This window comes from Zosterops lateralis (genome assembly GCF_965231275.1).
Source record: "Zosterops lateralis genome assembly, chromosome: 25".
NCBI classification, from domain to species: domain Eukaryota; kingdom Metazoa; phylum Chordata; class Aves; order Passeriformes; family Zosteropidae; genus Zosterops; species Zosterops lateralis.
Window position 1 is genome coordinate 6804180 of NC_139785.1, and position 21083 is coordinate 6825262.

Genomic DNA, 21083 nt, shown 5'->3' on the forward strand with positions numbered 1-21083 from the left:
TGTGAGATAAAAGATTTCCACAAATTTCAACAACACAGGAAAAAAAAAAAAATGCATCCATTTCCCTGTTCACCAGCAGGTTCACCGTGCTCACCATGTTCACCATGTGCAGGACAATAAACTATGGGAATAAAACCATAAAAGAGCCACTCTTTGCTGTAATGAACATTTAAATACAAATCTCTTATGGGAGCTGAAATAACTGACACTGATACATCCACCCATGTAAATATCCCATATAAATTCTGCACTCATCAGGGTACTTTAAAAAATGTTAACTAACACTCCAGAAGAAACATTTATAACCTGTAAGCATCCCATTCACCCATGAATAACCATCTCTATAACGGACCCAGTAAACAAGCTAAAAATACATAATTCAAAACATGGAAAACATCTGCTTAATGAATGTACCACTGATAAGGCAAACTCACAGCAGAATTCATCCACAGCCCGTGGAGGAGCCACTTAGGCATAACAGGGGCTCTCAGAGGCTGCCAGTGTTGTGTGTGCAAACACTTCCACCTGAATTCTGCATTTCAGCACAGCACCTGAGGGCTGCTCATTAAACAGGAGCCCAGGTGCCTCTGTGCACACAGAAATGTGCAAATCTGCACCTTCAGGGGGTTTGCCCACAGCACAGACCCAACATGGCACAGCACCAACAGAGCAGGGCAGGGAGGGATTGGATTCCAGGCTGTGCTCCTGCCTTCTCTTGTGGGAGGAGAAAAGCTGGAATGACAACACTTAGACTGATGTGGGTCTGCATGAGGGACAGGGAGGTTTGTTATTCTCCTGACAGGACTGAGCTGCCCTGCTCAGCTGGGACTGGGCACCACAAACATGTAACTGCTTTCCCAAGAAGGTGAAATCCAAAGTTCCACTGAAATCTGTGTTTCATGTGTTCAATTCTAGAGCTGCTCCAGTTTAGCAAGTGCTGAAGGTGTGGGAAATACAGTCCCTGGTTCAGCAGGGTGATCTGAAAGAATGGTTGAAAGAGAAAACCAGCCTGGTTTCATCAACTCCAGTAAAACCAGGAGTAACTGCTCAAATCCAGAGCTGTGTTTGGGTTGGGTTAGTGGTCTCAGAACCAGGACACGAAGCTGTTATAAAGCTCTGCTTTAACTCCCAAGTATTTGCACCATGGTCTATCTCCGAGCAGGACAGAGAAGGAAATCAGGGACCTTTCTGTACCTGGGAATAGAAACAAGCTGATAGTGCAGCACAGTGGGATCTGCTGCTCTCGGGGTGTCTCTGAGATCCCAAAAGGGCAGGGTGACCTCCTGACGCCAGGAGGGGCAGGTGCACAAATGCACAGGGAAGAGCTGAGCCCTTCATTTAACAAATCCTGCAAATAACAACAAGTGAGGAGGAGGGGAGGCCTGGAGCCATCAGACAGGGCTGGTTTGCCCCAGGGGTGACCAGAGCTCAGTCCCTGCTCTGCTCCAACAGCAAAAGGGGGAAATCAAGGGGGTTCCAGCCCAGGGAGCTCCAGCCTCACCCACTTTGTGCCAGATCTAAACAAGTCTCGTTTCCCACCAAATAGGGCGAGTTATTTCAGGAAGGGTGATTCAAAATTGAAACAACTCCATCCTTTCAAGCCTCATCTTGTAATTGAAATATTCATAAAGCTCTTCATTCAGCATAAGACCATTGCAGGAGTATTTTAAGGATTTCATGCCTTTTGCAGCTACAATGTGCAAATTCAGCAAGACCAGCCTGTATTTTAGGAGTGCAAATGCATCATATTCTTGACCCATCTTTCTTTCTTTATATTTTCCTTTATGGGATTTTCATCAGATTGGAAGAAATTGTGTTTTTATTGTGTGTACAAACAGCTGCTCTGGGTTAGGCTGAGAACCGCTGAATTCCCCGTCCTGGCTGATGAATGTTTTGGGGATGGGTGTCAAAAATAGTAACCTTAAAAGCTGCTCCTTCTTAATTTCACTCAGGTCCTCATATCCCGTGTGATTTAGAGATGAAAACTAACTGCAGATAAAGCCCAAGGTTAATAAAAAAAAACATATTTCCATCCCAAAGAGGAGCAAATGCTTCCAGAACTGCACTTTTGTCACCCCAGTACCCAGGAGTGCCCCCTGCCCTGGTGTGCAGCTCCCTGGGCAGGGACACAACAGCTCCCAGCACCCCGAAGTGCAGGACAATCAGAAATAAGAAATCAGAGCAATGGAACTGAGGAGAATCAGGCTGAACAACTCCAAGCCTCTCCATTGCTGCAGATTTATCCCTGAATGAGGAGAAAACCTCCCAGGCACAGGAGAATTGCTGATGGTGAAATGTGCTGGGTGCTCACAGAATCACAGAATCACAGAATGTGTAGGTTGGAAGAGACCTTCAAGACCTTCAAGCTCACCCCTGTGTGTGTGCTCTGGGCTGTTCCACTGCCTGTCCCTCCTTTCTGAGCCAAACAAATGGAGCAGCAGGAGCACATTGAACCCCAGCCCCATCTGCCTCCTGCTCAGAGCAGGGCTCAGCTGCCTCCCTGCTCCCAGAATAGAAGGGAGGAGGCAGTGCCAGGTGCAGGCAGAGCCAGCCTGGGCCTGCTGGACCCTCCCAGGGAGCCCAGGAGGGGTTTGTCCTTCCCTGGCAGAGCCTCTCTGTGCTGCCAAGGCAGATAAAGGGACACAAATAACACTTGGAAATGAGGAGGGAGCAGGGCTGGGACCTGGATCTCGTGGGGCTGCTGGGACAGGGCATCCAATAGGGGAGAGGAGGGGTTCCTCCACTCTGAACTCGGGATGTCAGGATTTATTGGATCAGGGCTGTTCACGGCCCTGTGCTGCACTCACCCTCTTCCTCTCCCCATCTGCTGCCAGGAGAGCTCAGCTCCTGGGCTTGTGTGTGCAGAGCCTGGGCTGGGCAGCTCCTCCTGTACTACACACCCAAAATTCAGCCCCCCTGCAGCCCCTCCTGCATTGCACATCCAAAATATAGCACCTGTGCAGCTCCTCCTGTGTTACACATCCAAAATTCAGCCCCTGGGCAGCTCCTCTTGCATCACACAATAAAATTTAGCACCTGTGCAGCTCCTCCTGCATTACATACCCAAAATTCAGCCCAGTGAGGAGCTGGTCCTGGCTGGTGTCCCTGAGCTGCCAGCCCAGCACAAAGAGCTGCCCCTGGCCCCACAGAGTGTGGGGAAGGCACCATGACCAGGGCCTGACTCCAGGATTTGTCCCCGGCTCCCACTGACCCCACACAATTCAGTGCTCACACATGTGGCTTTGTGGGATCTGTTCAGGCTCCAGCTCAAGCAGGCCCATGAGCAGGTCCTGAATTTTAATTGGGTTGATTTTTAGAGCTGGGGCTTTATGGGTGACATTTATCTGAGGCTGAATCTGTTTCTCAACCCAGGTTTGTACAGCAGTGAGGTGGGCACTGGCACAGGACATGGGGCAGGGTGGGACATCTCAGTGTCACTGTGCTTCATCAGCACAGGGATGGAAAAACCAGGAAAAGCTCTGTCCATATAGAGGGGACCGAATTGGAGACTCGAACAGAGGGGAGGAAAGCCCTGGGAATGTCAGACCACTGGGACATTTCCTGCCTGCAAAACCTGCAGGCCCTCAGGATTCCCCATTCAGGAGGGGAAGGTCTACAAACCAAATCCCCGGTGATATTTGGGACACACCTGCAGAGGGGGGAGTGGCTCTGCCTCCCCAGGGCTGAGCTGTCCCTGCACTGTCCAGTCCACACAGGGACCCTGATCAGCACTTGCCATGGTTTGGTGGTGCACAGGGGGGTCTGTAGAGTTCTGAGAAAGAGCCCATTCCTTACCTGGGACAGTAATTGCTCCATTTACATAAAAAATATCCATTTTCTGTACTCCCCGACGAGCTCCTGCCTCCCCAGACCTCAGATGCCTCAGGCTTTATTTATAGGCTCCCCTGACCTTTTCATTGCTCAGAGCCTCTCATGGATCCTGTCCTCTGTATGTTACCACATCACTTCTTCTTGTCCCGTCTGACATTTAATTTTTATTAACTGTGGTGTCAGGTAAAGCTGGTTTTCTTTGTTTTCCACACTGTGTTCTTCTCCTGCTCTCCAGGCCACAGAAAATAATTCCTGAACCACTCGGGAGGATTTTTTTCCTTGACATTCTGAGCTTTTCCAGCAGGACATGGAAGATTAAAGCTGGGTTTAAGGTTAATAATGTCTCCCCGAGCCCAGAGGAGCTGTACAGTGGGTACATGAACACCCAGTGCTGACCTGCAGGGGTCCAGGGTGGGTCAGTCCCTTGGCACAGCAGAAGGTGAGCCCTGAGCACTGGAAATCCCCCCTGCACCTCCCAGTGCTCGAGTTGTTGTCTCTCATCCCAGTCTGTGCAGGGAGGAGGAGTCTGGGGTGGGATTTGGGGATAATAAAGATGTGTTGGAGTTTTCCAGCCAGGCTGAACATGTTTGCCACACCCTTTGCTGAAGAATCTCTTGTTGCTACTCATTTAACTGGATAATCACATTAACTCCAACAGTTTAGGCAGAAGAAATCCAAACCAGGAATATTTGTGAGAAACAGAAAAAAAATAAAAATACTTCCATTAGCTACTCTTCATTTGAGAGGTTCCCACCAATTAACAGCAACCTCCATCCACTCTTGGATGATGTGCTGCCTCCTGAACTTTACTGGCTAATTAAAAACTCCTTCCCTCAAAAAGATGAAACCCTCCCCATCCTTTTGGTGAGTCACGGTGGGAAGTGCCTCACCCTGAATGTACAGCCTGCATGGATCTGTGTACAAACATGTTTATACAAACATTTGTTGGAATGGATCCATAGCTCAGCTCTGACACTGATGGACAGTAAAGGAGTGTGAGCTAATGCCAAACCGCACTGAATTAAATCCTTTAATTCTGTTCAATAGAGCAGCTGAATTCCCAAATGCCAGGAGGGGGATCTCAAAGGCAGGCACTGGGATGAGCTCTCCTGTCCCATCCTTCCCAACAGGGGGGGGCTCTGCAGAGGGATCAGAGGGGCTGGACCTGTGGGATCCCAGGGCTGAGGCCACCAAGGCTGAGTGCCGGGTCCTGGGCTGGGGTCACAACGACCCCACAGAGCTCCAGGCTGGGGCAGAGGGGCTGCAGAGCTGGGAAAGGCCCTGGGGGGGCTGTCCCAGCAGCTGGACACCAGCCCAGGTGGGCAGGAGGCCAAGGGCACCTGGGCTGTGCCAGCCATGGGGTGACCACAGCCCCAGGACAGGACTGCCCCCTGTGCTGGCCCTGCTGGGACACCCCCAGTGCCCTGCCCAGCCCTGGGACTCCCTGACCAGGAGGATGTGGAAGGGCTGGAGCGTGTCCAGGGCAGGGAATGGGGCTGGGGAAGGGAATGGAGCCCCAGGAGGGGCTGAGGGAGAAAAGGAGGCTCAGGGGGGACCCTGTGGCTCTGCAGAACTCCCTGACAGGAGGGGACAGCCCGGGGGGGTCGGGCTCAGGGAACAGGGAACAGGGACGGGAGCAGAGAGAACGAGCCATGGGACATTTATTTGGATACTGGGGACAATTCCTTCACTGAAAGGATTGTCCAGCCCTTCCACAGCTGCCCAAGGTGGGGTGGAGGGTGGAGTTCCCATTCTGTGGCACCTGGGGACAGAATTCAGTGGTGGCCCTGGCAGTGCAGGGCTGTTGTTGGGCTTGATGGTCCTAGAGGGTTTTTCCAGTTCTGTGGCTCCAAATACAAAGTTTTCTATGTGAATATTGTCTATATTCCAAAATGATGGAATATTTCACGTTGCTTTTAGATTAAAAGAAACCAGATCTCTGAATTCCTCACGGGACTCTGGTATTATTTACTGAGCAATAGCATTGTGCTACTGGGTGTGCAGGAGAATATCGGATGTCTGGGAGAATTAATGAATATTCAGGGAGTTCTGCTTTGCAATGAGCTTCAGCTGAGGCCTGTGTTCATTCACATACATTTAAGCAAAGCTTAGATTTTCTTGTTTTCCATAAATCTTCTTTTGAAGGGAGGAAAACAATCGGGCTGTGCTTTTATAGAGCGAATTTAAAATTAAAATCAGACATTTAGGTGTCATTTCAGTTGTAAAGTAGCCCTCAGTCTGATGGTTGGAACAGGGTTTCCAATTATGTTTAATTTGTATGCACAAGGCTTGGCTAGACAGAGTATTAAGGATTCTCACTTGTTCATAATATTTCTCTCGTGTGCAGGGCTTTTCAACACCCTCACTAAATTAGTTCCTGGAAGCCCTTGTTCACTATATTAGCCTAATCCATCCCACACATGGTAAAACAAACTCTTTGGCCTTTCCAATGAGAGGACCCCGATTTTAATAAATATTGAATTATCAAACCCCTGCGTGGGGAATACAAAGTAATTCTCCTCCTCTTGCACCAGCTGTGAGCTGCTCCGAGTGATGGACGGCACAAACCCGGCAGGAGAGAGGAGCAAATTGAAAACACCCCCCTGTGGGGTCCCTTATTAGCCTGGAAGTGACTGTGAAATTTGCAGGACGCAGCTCATTAAAGCAGGGCTGGCAATCTGTGACCCCTCCAGTGGGAAGAGGAGATCCGTGCTGGGAAAACAGGCTGGTGGCTCTGATTTGGGGGGAAATGTGTGTTAACCCCCTCCTCAGCAGAGCTCCTTGCAAGGTGCACCTTCAGCAGGTTGGGGCAGCGATGGCTCAGCCCAGTTAGGGGTGAAGGGATGGATTCCTGGGGAGCTGCTGGTGTTCCCCATCCCAGCTCCACATTCCCAGGGGTGTCTGTGCAGCCTGGGCACTGAAATATGAAATGGTGCAATGGGAATGGCAGTTCCTGGGTGGTTTTTATCAGAGTGGGAACTCAGCACACAGAATCACAGAATCACAGAATGTGTAGGTTGGGAGGACCTTCAAGGTCATTGAGTCCAACCCAACCAGGTCATGGCATCAAGTGCCACATCCAGTTTCCTTTTAAACACATCCAGGGATGGTGACTGCACCACCTCCTGGGCAGACCATTCCAGTATTTAATCACTCTTTCTGTGAAAAACCTTCCTAATACCCAACCTGTATTTCCCTTGGCTCAGCCTGAGGCTGTGTCCTGTTCTGTCAGTGCTGCCTGGAGAAAGAGACCAACCCCAGGTGTCCACAACCACCTTCAGGGAGTTGTAGAGAGTGATCAGGTCACCTCTGAGTCTCCTTTTCTCCAGGCTAAACACCCCCAGCACAGCACAGGACCAAGGGCTGCAGAGCTGATTTTTCATTTCTGAGACATTTAATTGGTATTAATTCAGTGATAATTGCAGTGGCCCCCCTGACCTGGGTACCCAGAGGAGCAGCAAACCGAGCCAGGTGGGTCTGGGAGCACCCAGGGCAGTGCTCATGCACACAGGGGAATTTTAAGGACTTGTGCCTGAGGCCAAGTGAGATTGGCTGTGCAGTCTGGGGCTGGTCTGCTCTGGGAGCTGATTTACAGAGCCAGGGCAGCTCCTCTGCAGCCGAGGCTTCCCAAACACAGAGCTCACTGCTCTGAGCTGCCAGGGGGACGGAATTCAGCACCAGGTACTGCAAGAGATCATTTCATGGGACTGCCCAGGATGGAATGGAGTTGTCTCTGAACCATTTCATTTGTTTTCCAGCTGGAAAATAAGTTCTAAATTCTTCCTGCTGTAATTCTGGCATGGAAAATGTGCCTTTTCCTCATCCAGATCAATTCGGTGATTCACTCCTTGCACAGTCTGCTGATGGGTATGAGGATGAAATACAGGATTTGTAAATGATTGTAAAACACAGGCCGGGCTCCAAAGTGCTTTATTTTCATGCTGGTGATTTTAGAAAGTGAATTTAAAAGTTCTGTAGTTTTCTATGAGCACTGGGAGGCTGCAGAGGGGATTTCTGGAATATTTGATCTGCACAAAGTGCAGATGAGGAGATTGCTGGAGAGGTGAGCAGGAGGAAAGGGAGAAAGAAAACAAACGGAGAAAGAAAACAAAGGAAAGAAGAAAGCCAGGAGAGCACAGGTTTATTTTTAGGAAGTGTTTATTCTTAGAGTGGGAACTCACAGCCAGGCTGAATTCAGCAGGGCATCTGCACACAATGTTCTGACCTGGAGGTGCTCAGATGCCCTTCCAGAGCCCACACAGCCCCAGCAGCTTTGGCTCATCCCAAGAGAATCTCTGATTGTTTTTGCACCTCTGCTATTAATAACTGAGGTGGAGGGCAAAGCTGAGAGGTTTTAAACACTGGGATTGTTCCTTAAAGTCAAATTATGTTGGGCTCATGCATTTGTTCCCATCCCAGTTAAATTTGTGCTCCTCCCTCCTTGAATATCTCACGTTCCAAAGATTAAGTAGAAAGTTACTGGAAAAACTGTGAACTGGTAACGAGGAATTCATATTTCTTACCCGATTGTCACTGAGATGGATGTTTTGGGAATATTTCCAAGATTACACTTGCTTTAGTAGCCACGCTCGGAGCACATTCTGCTGAAGCCTTAGGAAGTGGTGAAGGACAGGTGTGAGAAGTGATGCTCACTTTTAAAATTTCAAAGCTTTATTAAACCTTAACAAAAATACAACAAAGGACTGAACATACACATAATATCCATCCCTTAATTTGATGAGCCAACCATCACATTATTCATCTATAACAAAACCCCTTTTTCCTTTTCTATAAGTCATTTGGCTCCAGCAATTAATTCTCATTTTCGGTTTCAATGATCTACTCCTACTTCTCCAGAGCCAAATCTTAATTTTGGATGAGTCATTAATATCATCTGTCGCTGTGGGTGAGGACAGTGGGAACAGGAAGAAAACCTCAGGTTTTCCTTAAGCAAAACGATTGGTGGAATTGGTGACATGAATTGGTTGGAGCAGACAAAAGGGCATCTCGGAGCTCTGATACGGCTTTTATTTCCATTTACCATGCCTGTGGGGTTGCTGCCCACAGCAGGGCCATAGAATCCTCTTGGTGACGAGCACAGGGGCCAACCCAGTGTTGCCCTTTAGAGTTCCACTCCACTTGTCAATTCCTGAGTGAACCGCCCCCCCACCTCCTGCTGTTCAACTACTCTCCTGTCCTGGGTTGCAGTGTAGGATGTACACACAGTGTTTATCCCATCCCCATCCCCATGAGCTGCTGGAACCAGGTGGGGCAGTGTTTTCCCAGGCCCCTCCTTTGGGCTCTTCTGCTCATGGCCCATCAATGCCTTGCCCAGGACTCACAGGGAACTCCCTCCAGGAGCTCTCTCTGTTTAATGGGCCATCAAGGAGCCACTGCACGACTCCTCATCCCATTGGGAGATGCTCCCAATGCCCAGGGGGAGGAGCCAAGCATTCCCACCTGGAGAGAATCTGGGATTTGGGACAGGACAAGCAGCCCTGAGCCACTGGATTCCCAGAGGAGCAGAGCTCCCAGACCTTTCTGTGGGATCACTGCTTCAGGAAGAGCCCCTCACCTGGACTGCTCCCCCCACCCTGCTCAGGGTGTGTTCTGACTCTGGCAGTGCTCCTTTGTGTTATTGCATTGATTTTATTTTATTTTACCTTTTTTTCCCTTTTTCCTTATTAAATTGTATTTCTGACTGGGAGCCTCTCACTGGTTTTGCTTTCAAACCAGGACAGACAATCAGGACAGCAGCTGCAGGAGTGGAGATACCCTCCCTTGCCCTTCTCTCTCCTGTCCTCCCCAGAGCCACAAGTGCTGACAGAATTCTGGTTCCTATTTGTTTTCCAGTCCCTATCTGAGCTCAGGGCTGTCCAGGGGAGGGATCCTTTCACGCCAGGTCCTCGAGGGGTGTGAAGAGTAAACGAGGTGTGAACAACACATGGAGTGGGCAGCGCAGGGAAGTGGAGCCCTGAAAGCATTTGCTCCTAAAAACAGAACAAAAATAGGACGGGGCTGTTGGCAGCCAGAGGTGTCTGGAGCTGATAAAGTCTGCAGTGAGTGATGGGAGCTGGGGTTGTTTTATTAACGAGGCAGTCTGAGCTCCCTGACCTTACAGGAGAGGAGGGAGCTGGGCAGGACAGGTGAGCCTGTCGTTTGTTCTTTAGTTTAGGAGGGTTGCACTTCTCCTGATTCTGTACGGGACAGCCCAGAGCAATTTTTCCCCTGGGATCATCCCCTCAGCTCTCAGCTGGAATGGGGAGCACAGGGTGCATTAACACCCAGCAATGAGCCCATGGAAAAGCTGCACTCCTGTTTGTTTGAATGGGCTTTATTGTGGAGGAGCTGCAGCTCTGGAGCCCCAGAACCCATCCCTGGCCATCCCTGGGCACTGGGAGCCTTGTCTGTGTGCTCAGATTTACTGTGGATGTTTCCCAGGTGAAATATTTACAAACCAAGGGGAATTTTTCTGCCTAAACAATAAATTGCAGCGTGGGTTTGCTGTGAACATCCCTCATGTGTAACTGTCACAGCACAGCACCGCCTTCAGTGCAGGGATCTCATCCATCCCCATCCCACAGAGATCAGCACAGCACGAGCACAAAGTGATTTACCAGATAAGCCCCAGCTCCTGCCTGTTTTATTCCATGATTTATGGCCCATCTGATGTGGCTGTAGCTGCAGTGCCAGACAGGGCCTGTCTTGCAATACAAACAAAGGGAATTAGACTAACAGATCTGATATTGGGAGATGGGTATCTCTGTATGGCAGCTCCTTGGCCTGATGTTGATTTGCTGTCTCACTCAACTCCAGCTCCAGCCTTGCTGCAGAAAAGGCTAAAGCAGAAAATGGGATTATCAGTGTTAACAACTGTGGGTTGTGTCACTTGGGAACATGCAGCAACAGCTGGAGGGGCCACCAGGGATGGGGAGGGACAGCAGAAGGGAGCTCAGCACTCACACCTGGGAGGTTTTCCCCACTGGCTCCGGGATTTCAGGTTTGGCCTGGTGGGAGCAACTACTCAGAGTGAGATTTCAGCCACTCTGTGGCTTTTAAAGGAATTCATAGAGCATCTAAATTTAGAGCACTGCACTCCTGTTTCATTGAGAATTCCACTTTAGACACAGGCAGACCCCGTGGACTGTGCCCCCAGAGCAGCCCCACACTCCACTCTGCTGCTGGTCGTGGTCTGAAAGCAAAATGATGGGAGGCTCCAAGTCAGAAATACAATTTAATAAGTATGAAATAAGTATGGTATGAAATTGTAAATACCCCACCCGTGGTTATCTGTATAAATGTGAGGTGACCCCATCGGGGGCCGTCCCCTCATGTCCCAGCCCTGCCCAGACCTCGGCTGGGAGAGAGAAAACTCTGAGATATCAAACAATAAACAACACGAGAAACCTGAAAACAAAACCTTGAGGACTCTGCTTTTTTATACCAACACAACTTGGGGCTTTTAGAGGGCCAAGGGCTTTAAACAACTTAAATATCAGGTGAACAAACCAACCCTGAGAGAGCCACTGATGAACTAACCCAGCTTGGCTTCCTGGCAGGAAATTCCATTGGGAATGTTTGTTGGGATCTTCCCCCTCTGTGTCTTGGTTTCCCCTTTGGTGTGGAATGGGAAATCTCCCTCTCAGCCCCTCTGTGACCTCACTGATGCTGATGAAGGGTCATTCCTGGTTCATTTTCTCCTCCTGGCCGTGGCTGTGGAGGGACATTTCCCTGCTGCTCCCCTGAGGTGTTTTGTCACCGCTGGTCACGTCCCCTCTGCTGGGCAGATCCCTCCTGGGGGACTCCCAGGCTCTGCTGTTCCCTGGCAGGAGAGAAGGGCTGTGATTCCAGAGCAGAGCAAAGCACTCAGAGCCACAAAGGCACCCGGGGATTCAAAGCCTCCCCCCCCCCCCCCGCCCCGTGCTCCCAGGAAACTCTCTGAGTCTCAGCAGTCTGTTTGTGAACAGAACTGTGCCTGCAAAGGAGCTCTCTGAGCATTGTACAGCACAGGGCAGACTTTTAAGTCGTTTTTTTCTTCCTTTTGTTCCTGTATCCAAGGTCCTTCTCGCTTTGATTTATGGATTTGGAGCCCATCTTTAATTATTTGCTCTGAAGAGCTGCCTGGGGCAGGGCTCAGCAGAGTCACACAGAGGCAGCTCAGCCCTCCTGGCTTGGCACAGCAGAAATCCATGGGAATGGCCATTCCCTGTGTGTGAGAGGGGGCACAGCTCCCTGGGCCCTGCTCCTGGGGCTGAGCAGGCACTGGGATATGCTGGGCAGGCACTGGGGTGTGCTGGGCAGGCACTGGGATGGGCTGGGCAGGCACTGGGGTGGGCTGGGCAGGTACTGGGATATGCTGGGCAGGCACTGGGGTGGGCTGGGCAGGCACTGGGATATGCTGGGCAGGCACTGGGATGTGCTGGGCAGGCTCACAGCACCCCCTGTGCTTGTCCCCAGCTCCACAGGGCACCCAGGGACTGTCACAGGGCCCACCGTGGACACAGAACATTCCAGCAAGGCAAATCACCCTGGATGTGATGCCTGAAGCCATTTTCAGCGCTGGAAAATAAGGGCTCATTTATTCCCTGTAAGATTTCTGCTCCAGGATTGAACAGCAGTGAAAATCCACCCCAGAGCAGAGTTACCCTTGTAGTGCTGGGCAGGGCCTGTTTGGGTCTGAGAGCTCAGATTTCCCTGTCTCAAGATGCTCTGAAAGGCTCTGCCTTGATTGCACCTCCATCCCCTCGAGATAAATAATTGTGTTATCAGCCCCCAGTTCAGCCTGAGCTCTGGAGCTCCCAGAGCTCACACAGCACCCAGAGCAGCTGGGGCTGCCCCTGCAGCCCTGGGAGTGTCCCAGGCCAGGCTGGACAGGGCTTGGAGCAGCCTGGGACAGTGGGAGGTGTCCCTGCCATGGCTGGGGTGGAATGGGATGGGATTTAAGCCCCTTCCAACCCAAAGAGCTCTGGGAGTGTGTGATTCCCTTCCCTTTTCTCCAGGATCATCCTCCCCTGTGCAGGGTGGGATGGGAAACCACAGCTCCTTCCTCTGTGCTGTGGGTAAATCCTATTCCAGCTGCCTTAAATCATTTCTTCCCCAAAAAATCTGCTGGGATCCCACAGGCAGGCCCAGGGCTCACCCCCTCTGCTGAACGAGGCAGAGCTGAGCCCCCAAAGCCTGGCTGTAGATCACAAACACAGGTTGTGTGCCAGGCAGATTTTTATTTTTCCTAACTAAAGTACTGCTGGTCACTCCAGAGCACTGGCAGGAATTTTCCCTGCTGCAAGTGTGGACACTGGGGAGGATAATAAACTGTGTTTGTGTGGCTTTGGCTGCTAGTTAATAACTCGAGAAGAGACTCCAGCTTCTCATTAGAAAGTACCTTTTTACCTTTTTATTGTTTTTTAATGAAACCATTTCTTCCCAAAAGAGAAGAGAATCGCCTTTTTTCCTAAGTGGACATTTTCACGAAAAAATAATCCCTGAGTTTTCATTACAGTCTTGAGCAGGAACTTGAAAATAAAATCTGCTTGTTTCTTCCCCTGGCACTCTGAAAAAGAGAAAAACAGAAGGAAAAGAGACCAAATGTGAATTCTCAACGCACATTTTTGGTTGCAGGACACGATGCAGGTGTCAGTCACACACACCCAGTGTTACAGGAGTGGATAAAGCTGCCCCACGATGCTGTGGAGCTCCTGCTGTTTGCTCTTCCAGCCCTCCCAGTTCCTCCTCCATTCCCAGTCTGCAGATTTCTCTTTGCTGACCAGGTTTCTCCTCACAGGTTTATTTGGATTTCTCGTTCTGTAGAACTGGACCACTGTGTTTCCCTTCCTGAATTCCCCAGTCCCCACTCTGACCCTGCTCCAGTTGTGCTCTGGGCCTCATTTCCTCCTCCTGGACTCTGCTCCAGGTGTTCTCATTTCCTTCCATTTCTCCCTCATGTTCTGCAGCTTCTCATCAAATCCTGTGTTGTCCCACCTCCGAAGGCTTCTGCTGCTCTCCCTTTGGGGTGTCCCTTTTTTCCCCTTTTTTTCCCCTGCTTTTTTCCCCCCCTTTTCCCCCCCTTTTTCCCCCTTTTTCTCCCCTTTTTTCCCCCCTTTCCCCCCTTTTTTCCTCATTTCCCCCCCTTTTTTCCCCCTTTCCCCCCCTTTTTTTTCCTCTCTTTCCCCCCCCCCCCCCCCTTTTCCACCGCCTTTTTCTCCCCCCTTTTTTTTTTTTCCTTTTTATTTTTTTCCTTTTTCCCCCGGTCCCATAAGGGGAGGAGGGCCCAGAGGGGACACTGCAGGAGCAGGGGAAGCTCCCTGTTACCTCTCCAAGGATTTTGCTCCCCAGGGAAGAAGGGGGTTGGCACTGCTGTTGGAAAGGGACAATTTTTTTTTTTGGTGCTGTTTTAGAACCTTAAAGGCAAATCCTGCTGCAGGTGTTTGGATGACAAGGCAGATGAGGTTGTGTCTGAATCCAAACTGGAACCCAGTGGACAAATTCTATCCCCTGGAGTCCAGTGGACGTTTTTCCACATCCCAAGAGCTGTGCTGGATTTCCAGCTGAGGCTCTGCTGAAGGACCCTGTGGTGCTGGGCAATATTTCCTGTGGCTCCACAGTTAAGTTTTGATGGGAGCCTCGTTGTGTTTGATGTAGCTGTAGCTGGGTTATAAATTAATAATCCCTGCTGCTGGGACTGCGGTGCAGCAAGATGGCTTTGCCAAATGTGTGTAAATAATTCATGCCATTAAACTCCCTGCCTTCCCTGCCCACAGCTCGTTTACCTGCTGTGACTACAGACATTCCTCCACCCTGGAAAAGGTGCTGGGAGATGCCAACAGGCTGGAGAGGTGTGTCACAGAGTCTTCCCCTGGTTGAATGGTCCCAGTCAGCCAAGTGGGAGCTGAGCTGGGACCAGGCAAAGGAGCTGCTCCTGAGCAGGAAAATGGCCTTTAATATCTCCTTTTAGAGCTGCTGCAAACGGGCTGGGGATGTTTTATTGCAGGAGTGACCCCTCAGCCTGCCCTGCCCTGCCCTGCCCTGCCCTGCCCTGCCCTGCCCTGCCCTGCCCTGCCCTGAGGGGCTTTGCTGCCCTGGCTGGGTTTGGGGTTTTGGGGTTTTGGGGGCTCCCCCAGCCCAGCCCAGCACTCTGTGTGATGGTGTTTGCACAGCTCGTGGGATAATGGAACATGAATTATTGTGCTCCTTCCTAACCCGTTTACATGACTTCATTACCATTGAATTTCACTGAGCATGTCAGGGCTGCAGAGGGAAATGTAATCTAATATGAAGGAATGTGCCTCTCTGGAGCCGTGAGGCTGTGAGACAAAAAATGGGGTTTACAGGCAAGGGAACTGATGAGGAAAATGATCACACTCTTATCCTTCCCCCAAAAAAAAAAACAAGTTAAAATTCTTCCCACTGCTCAATGTTGTGCCAATATTCCAATGGCCCAACCAGGATCTTCTGCAAGGATTGGAAGGAACAACAAAGCCAAAGGTGATGGAAATAACTCGATGATGCAGTGGACAGGAGCCATTTGGGACTGGGATGTCCATAACCCTGAAATGCATTGATCAAATGCATAAATGCATCCTGCTGTCCCAGATTGTTTGCCTTGAAATGGAAGCAATTTAATCTTTTTTTAAAAAAAATAAAATAATGAAAGAGCAAACTGTAAATGAGACCTGCTGGCAGCAGGAAGGGCTGTGGCCCCAGAGGCAGCAGCACAGGCCAGGATGACAAATGAGGTCATTAAAGTAAATAGTGTAAATTGAGTTTTGGCAGCGAGAAGGAATCCTTGTTGTGATGAAGGGCATTAATATGGGAAGAAGGAAAGGGGAGGAGGGAGTCACTGGTGACAGGCTCAGCTGGGCAGGGAGCAGAGTCACCCTGGGGCTGCTCCTCCTGCCTCCCTCACTGCAGGCCAGGGAGAGGTTTCATTTCACAGGGTGTTCACAGGGCAGGGTTTGGAGGGGCATTAAAGATTTCAAAGTGTCACCTCATCAAACAGCACCCAGGAGGCTGCTGAGCCAGACCCTGGGACTCTTTACCACTTTGACACCACACTCACAGCACAGTTATGCTTTGCCTGCTGATTTTTTTTTTTTTTTAATTTTTAAAGAGTTTCTTAATATGAGTATCCAAAACCTGAACACAGGGTTTCCTCTGGATGGGATTTGATTGTGGGAAGTGCAGAAAGTGATGCAGAAGGGCTGTGAAGCCACTCCCCACTGACTGACCAGCCAGGGAATCCTGGCCCTTAAATTTGGGCTTTTTTAGGGGCTGGTGACAGCCAAGTTGATTGTCCTGCTCAGATTAACAGGGACTTGTGACAATCCTTAAGGTCACAGGAACTTTTTTTAAAAGTGGTATTTTCTTTTTTAAAGTCGCTGGGGCTTTTTGGAAGGTCCTGTGAGAACCAGTGGGTAACTCAGAATTCTCTGTGCAAAGTCTTGGGGTTGTTTTTTTCTCACTCGGTGATGCTGAAATAAATCCTTGCCCTTGTAAGAGCAGGTGTAACTGGCCAGGTTGGGCATTGCCCTGGGAATGCTGAGCCCTGAGTGTCCCTGGCCTTGTTGTGGCCACTCCAATGGCACCAGTGACACTCACACTGTGTGAAGGCACCTTGCAGGATGTTACTAATTAGATAAAAGTTCATTATGGTCCCATTAGGACATTGAAGTTCTGTGGTTTTCATTCTCTGGGGTTCAGTTCCTGAGCTCATCCCCCTGTGAGGATAAATCTTTGAATTAATTAAAAATTAATTAACTTTGAATTAATGAAAAACAGATTTTTGGCTTCGAGGACCCTCCCAACCCAAATTCTGTGCCTGGGGCCAGGTTTTCCTGTGCCCTCCTGAGCTGTCAGAGGGCTCTGGGCCATGCAAAGGGATGGAAATGCACTTTCCCTGTTCAGCCTGCAAAGGCAGGTTTATCTCTGAGAGCAGCAGGTTTATCTCTTCTCTCACAACACGCCTTGAAAAAGTGAAAGCCCGACCAAAACCAACCAGAAATTTCCCCCCTTTGCCTTGGAAATGTTGTTTATTGTTGACCCCTTCGTGGTGTGGTAACAGAGATTTGTATGGGCTGAAAGGAACAGCCCCAAAGCTGCTGGGAACGGCCCTGAGCCCTGCAGGAGGGAATAGAAGGAGCAGGGACAGTTCAGGGTTTTTGCATTAACAAAACACTCCTGGAGCTGGAGTGAGGGGTTGACAAAGGACATTTCACACCAGCATCTCTGAGTGCAGGATGGAGGAACACAATTGGAAGGGTTGCTGCAGGATGGAGGGGGATGAGCAGGGAAATGGGATGTGAAGGAGCTCAAGTGGCTCTTGAAATCAGGACAGTCCAGACAGGGAGGAGGGAGGGAGCTCTGCAGGGACTCTGAAATCAGGGCTCACATAAAGGAGTGTCGTGGTTGTTGTGTCAGGCTGGATTTGGGGAAGGTTCTGTCCCTAGAGGGTTCAGGCATTGCCCAGGGAATGGGCACAGCCCCAGAGCTCCAGGGGGTTTGGACACCCAGGGGTGCCCAGGGGGGATTGCTGGGGGTCTGGGCAGGGACTGATGATCCCTGGGGTCCAGCTGAGGATATTCCCTGATTGAGTGATGGGATCTTTCCAGACCCCTCTGGCCTTTGGTTTATGTTGATCCCACCTGCTTCCCTTGGCCTGGAGCCTCAGCTGAGTGTGCCTGGCCCGGGCCAGCCCTGGGGACTCCAGGGGTCACAGATCTGGGGACACCCCCCAGGCTCCTTCACCCCCCTGCACTCAGATTTTCCCTGTAAAACCCTAATAATCAATCAATCAATCAATCAATCAATCACAGGCAGCCTGTTCTGCCCAGGGCAGGATGGGGCAGGGGAGTTGAGGGGTAATTTGCCCAGGTTTTGCCTCTAATTGCTGCAGAGTGAAATTCTGCCCTGCTGTTCTGGGGGGGGGGCTGGATCCAACCAGGACTCAGATCAGAGAGGGCAATAAATGCTCCCTGAGAATGGGAGAGGGAGGAAAGTGCAGATTCCCACAGCCCTGGGAAAAGGGACATAAGGGAGGATTTTGGTGAGGGCTCAGCATCTCCTGAGTGAAATCCCTGCCCTGAGAAGATCAAATGGGGCTTTTTGTTACACTGGGTAACTCCAGCCAGTCCTGATAATGGGAAAAGATTTGTGATGTGTTTGGTGTGAAATCTGTGTGGGTTTGTGTGTTTGGGGGTGTTTTTAATTGATCAGAGCTTTTCTGTCAGGAGAAGAATCAGGAAGCTGAGCAGAAATGAAAACTCTGTCCTCACTTGTGTCAGGAGAAATTCAGAGAGTCACTTAATGATGTTGTTATGAGTTAGAACATCTGTATGCTGGGAAAGTGCTCCAAGAGTGTTAATAAAATAACAATTTTTTTTTTTTTTTGCCAAGAAATATTCAAAACCTTTTAAGCAAATACTGGAGAAAAGCATTTATTGGAAGAAGAAGAGGGAAAAAAAAAAAAAAAAAAAAAAGGATTGATTCTAAAAAAAAGGGATTTCAAACACCTCCCTCACTCATGGAGAAAGATGAAGTTTTGCTTCATCAGTAGGAAACCAAAAATGTGGCTCCAGTGCCACAAATCCCTAAACAAATGTGGCTTGAATAATAGATTGACTTGCCTAGGAGAGCTTTTCCCACAGCAAACTTAGGGATCAATAACTAATTATTTGCAGGAATAGCCTTGCAAATTTCCCATCATAAACAGATCCAGGAAAACTCTCAGTTGCTCCAACCCATTTGTGAACAGAAAGAGGCAAAAGTAATTATTCTCTTCGCTCCCATTCTGATTTATCCTTGTTTTTATCTCTGCCTGTTTCTGCTGGAACAGCTGCACTTAACCCATGGCCTTGTTTATGCTGGGAAAAAACGGATCCTTTAACAGCAAAAAACATCATTTCAGGAGCTGGACCAGGTCCTCAGCTGCAGGTTTCCAGTGCAGGTTCAAACTTCATTGCTCTTTTAATTCCAACAGTGCAGGTTCAAACTTTATTGCTCTTTAACCTGAGTGTCCCTGGGTAAGGGTTTGGACCTGATGGACAAATGAATTCCTGTCCAGGGGGTTCTGCAGCTTTCTGGCCTTTGCCTCCTGTGGGAGCCTTTTCCTGCTGCTCTGGGCTCTTTCCCTCTGCCTGGTGCCATTTCCGTAAAACTTGTCAGAGTTTCATTTTCCTTTGGCTTTCCCTCCTCCAAAATGATGCTCCATGAGCTCCTGGCTCTGCCCAGGGTGTGCCTTTGGTACAGGGGAGTGGATGAAGCTCAAGGCTTGTGAGCACCAGGGTTTGTAGGTGTGTTTTGCCTGCAGAGGACAGAGGCTGTCTCAGATATTTATGTGTGTTTGTATTTGTTCTTTTCCCCAAATATAAATCAGCCCAAAGGGGCCAAGCAGATCATGTCCTGATGGGTCTCTGTCTCTGCAGCTGAGCTGCTGCTTATCTTATCTTGATAAAACCCCTCCAGAACGTCTCCTTCCAGCTCAGAGGGTTGTGGTGCAATATCCTCAGTCTCTGCTCTCAGTGCCCAGAACAGGACTGTGGAAATCAGCCTGGCTGTGGGAAATGGGGATGTGGAGCTGTGGGAAACGGGATGTGGAGCCTGAGTGGGACAAACCATCACCTGCCTGGCCTGGAGCTGCTCTGAGCAGCCCGAGGCTGACAAAGCTGCTGTTCCTGCCTCGGGGACATACAGAGCCTTTGGTGGCTCCTCTGCTCTTCCCTCCCTGCTCTGCAGTGTCTGCCCAGCCCTTTCACCTCTGCAGTGCCAGCCCCTGGCTCCATCCCCATCACAATCCCGGGGGCTCAGTCTCTTTCTCTCTCTCTGGTATTTTATTCTGCCATTGGCAGCAGCGGCTCCCTCTGGAGGAGTGAAATCCCTCCTTCCCTCCCCTGGGCTCCTGCTGAATAACCTGGTGCCCAGAAATGGCTCTGGCAGGAGCCTCAGTGTCCCCTGGGCACTGAACCCGGGGCAAACCCAGCAGGAATCCAGAGCTGAGAGCACCATGAGGGGACCAGACCAAGGACAGAGTGGAGGGTGGCAGAGCCCAGGACCCTGTGGGGTCTCCTCAGATGGGATGTCCAAACCCCCCCGGGCTCCTCCCTGTGACCTGCCCCAGCATCTCCAGATCCTCCAGGCTGGATCCTGGATTGTTTCACACCTGGGCTCAGCTCAGCCCCAGGGACTGAGGCAGGTCACTGTCATTGCAGAAGGAGCTGGAATTGTTCCCCATTTGCCTGATCCCACTGCTGCCTGGGGCTGGATCAGTTCTGGCTGCCCCCAAAGCACTGGCTGGAGTCAGCTCAGGGGACTCTGTCCTGCTCCAGGTTTGTTTGATCAGGGATACCTGGGTGGGTGGAAATTAGTCCAGATTAATTAATGGCAAGGATTGAAGGTGGATCACTTAACCCACACTGGCACAGCTGCTCTTGGCCAGAACAAAAGTGGCCTTTAATTATTTACCTCAGAGCTGAAATAAATGAAACCTGCCTCTAGCTGTGTCCACACGGGGGTTCAATCCAGTCTGTCCATGCAGATCTTACTCAGATGAGCTGCCTTGACCTGTCAGCAAATCTCCTGAGCAGGGATATCCCAGAGAATGGGAGAACCTGGTCCCTGGATCCTCAGTGTGTGTCACTGTGCTCGTGCCCAGGCTCATTCCCTCGTTCCCTGGGGGAGCCTGTGGGGTGTGAAGCTCTCATCGTCCATGGCAGGAGTCAAAGTCCTTTTTAGACATCCCTGCACCCCCTCAAGGCCCCATCCCTGTCCCCTGCCTTGGTTTATTTCTCCAAGCCCTCTCAGTGCTGGAAAAGCACCAATTTCCTCGCCTAGAAAAGCTGGAGAAGGGAAAAAAAACCAACCCCAAATTTGTATAAGTACAGGGAAAAGACACACTGCTAATATTAGTGGTGCTTTTTTGTATTAATAATTCTCTGATAAACGCCTGGGCTTTTTTTTTTTTTTTTTTTTTTTTTTTTTTTTTTTTTTTTTTTTCCCAGTTCTAAAAATACTCGCCCAGCTTGGCAGCGTGTTGTGACTGTGATAATGAAAGTGCAGCAGGCTGTGCCTGCCACAGCTCCTGCCCTTTCCTCCTGGGCTGGCAGAGTTCTGGGGTTCTCTGAGGGAACACAGGGCACACACTGAGATGGAGGGAAGCTGCTCCTGCTTTCCAAAAGGCCACAGCCAGGGAATTATCTCAATTTCAGTGCAAGGCCAGTGTATTATGGAAATGTCACATCCCTGAGTCAACGGGGGGAGAGGTG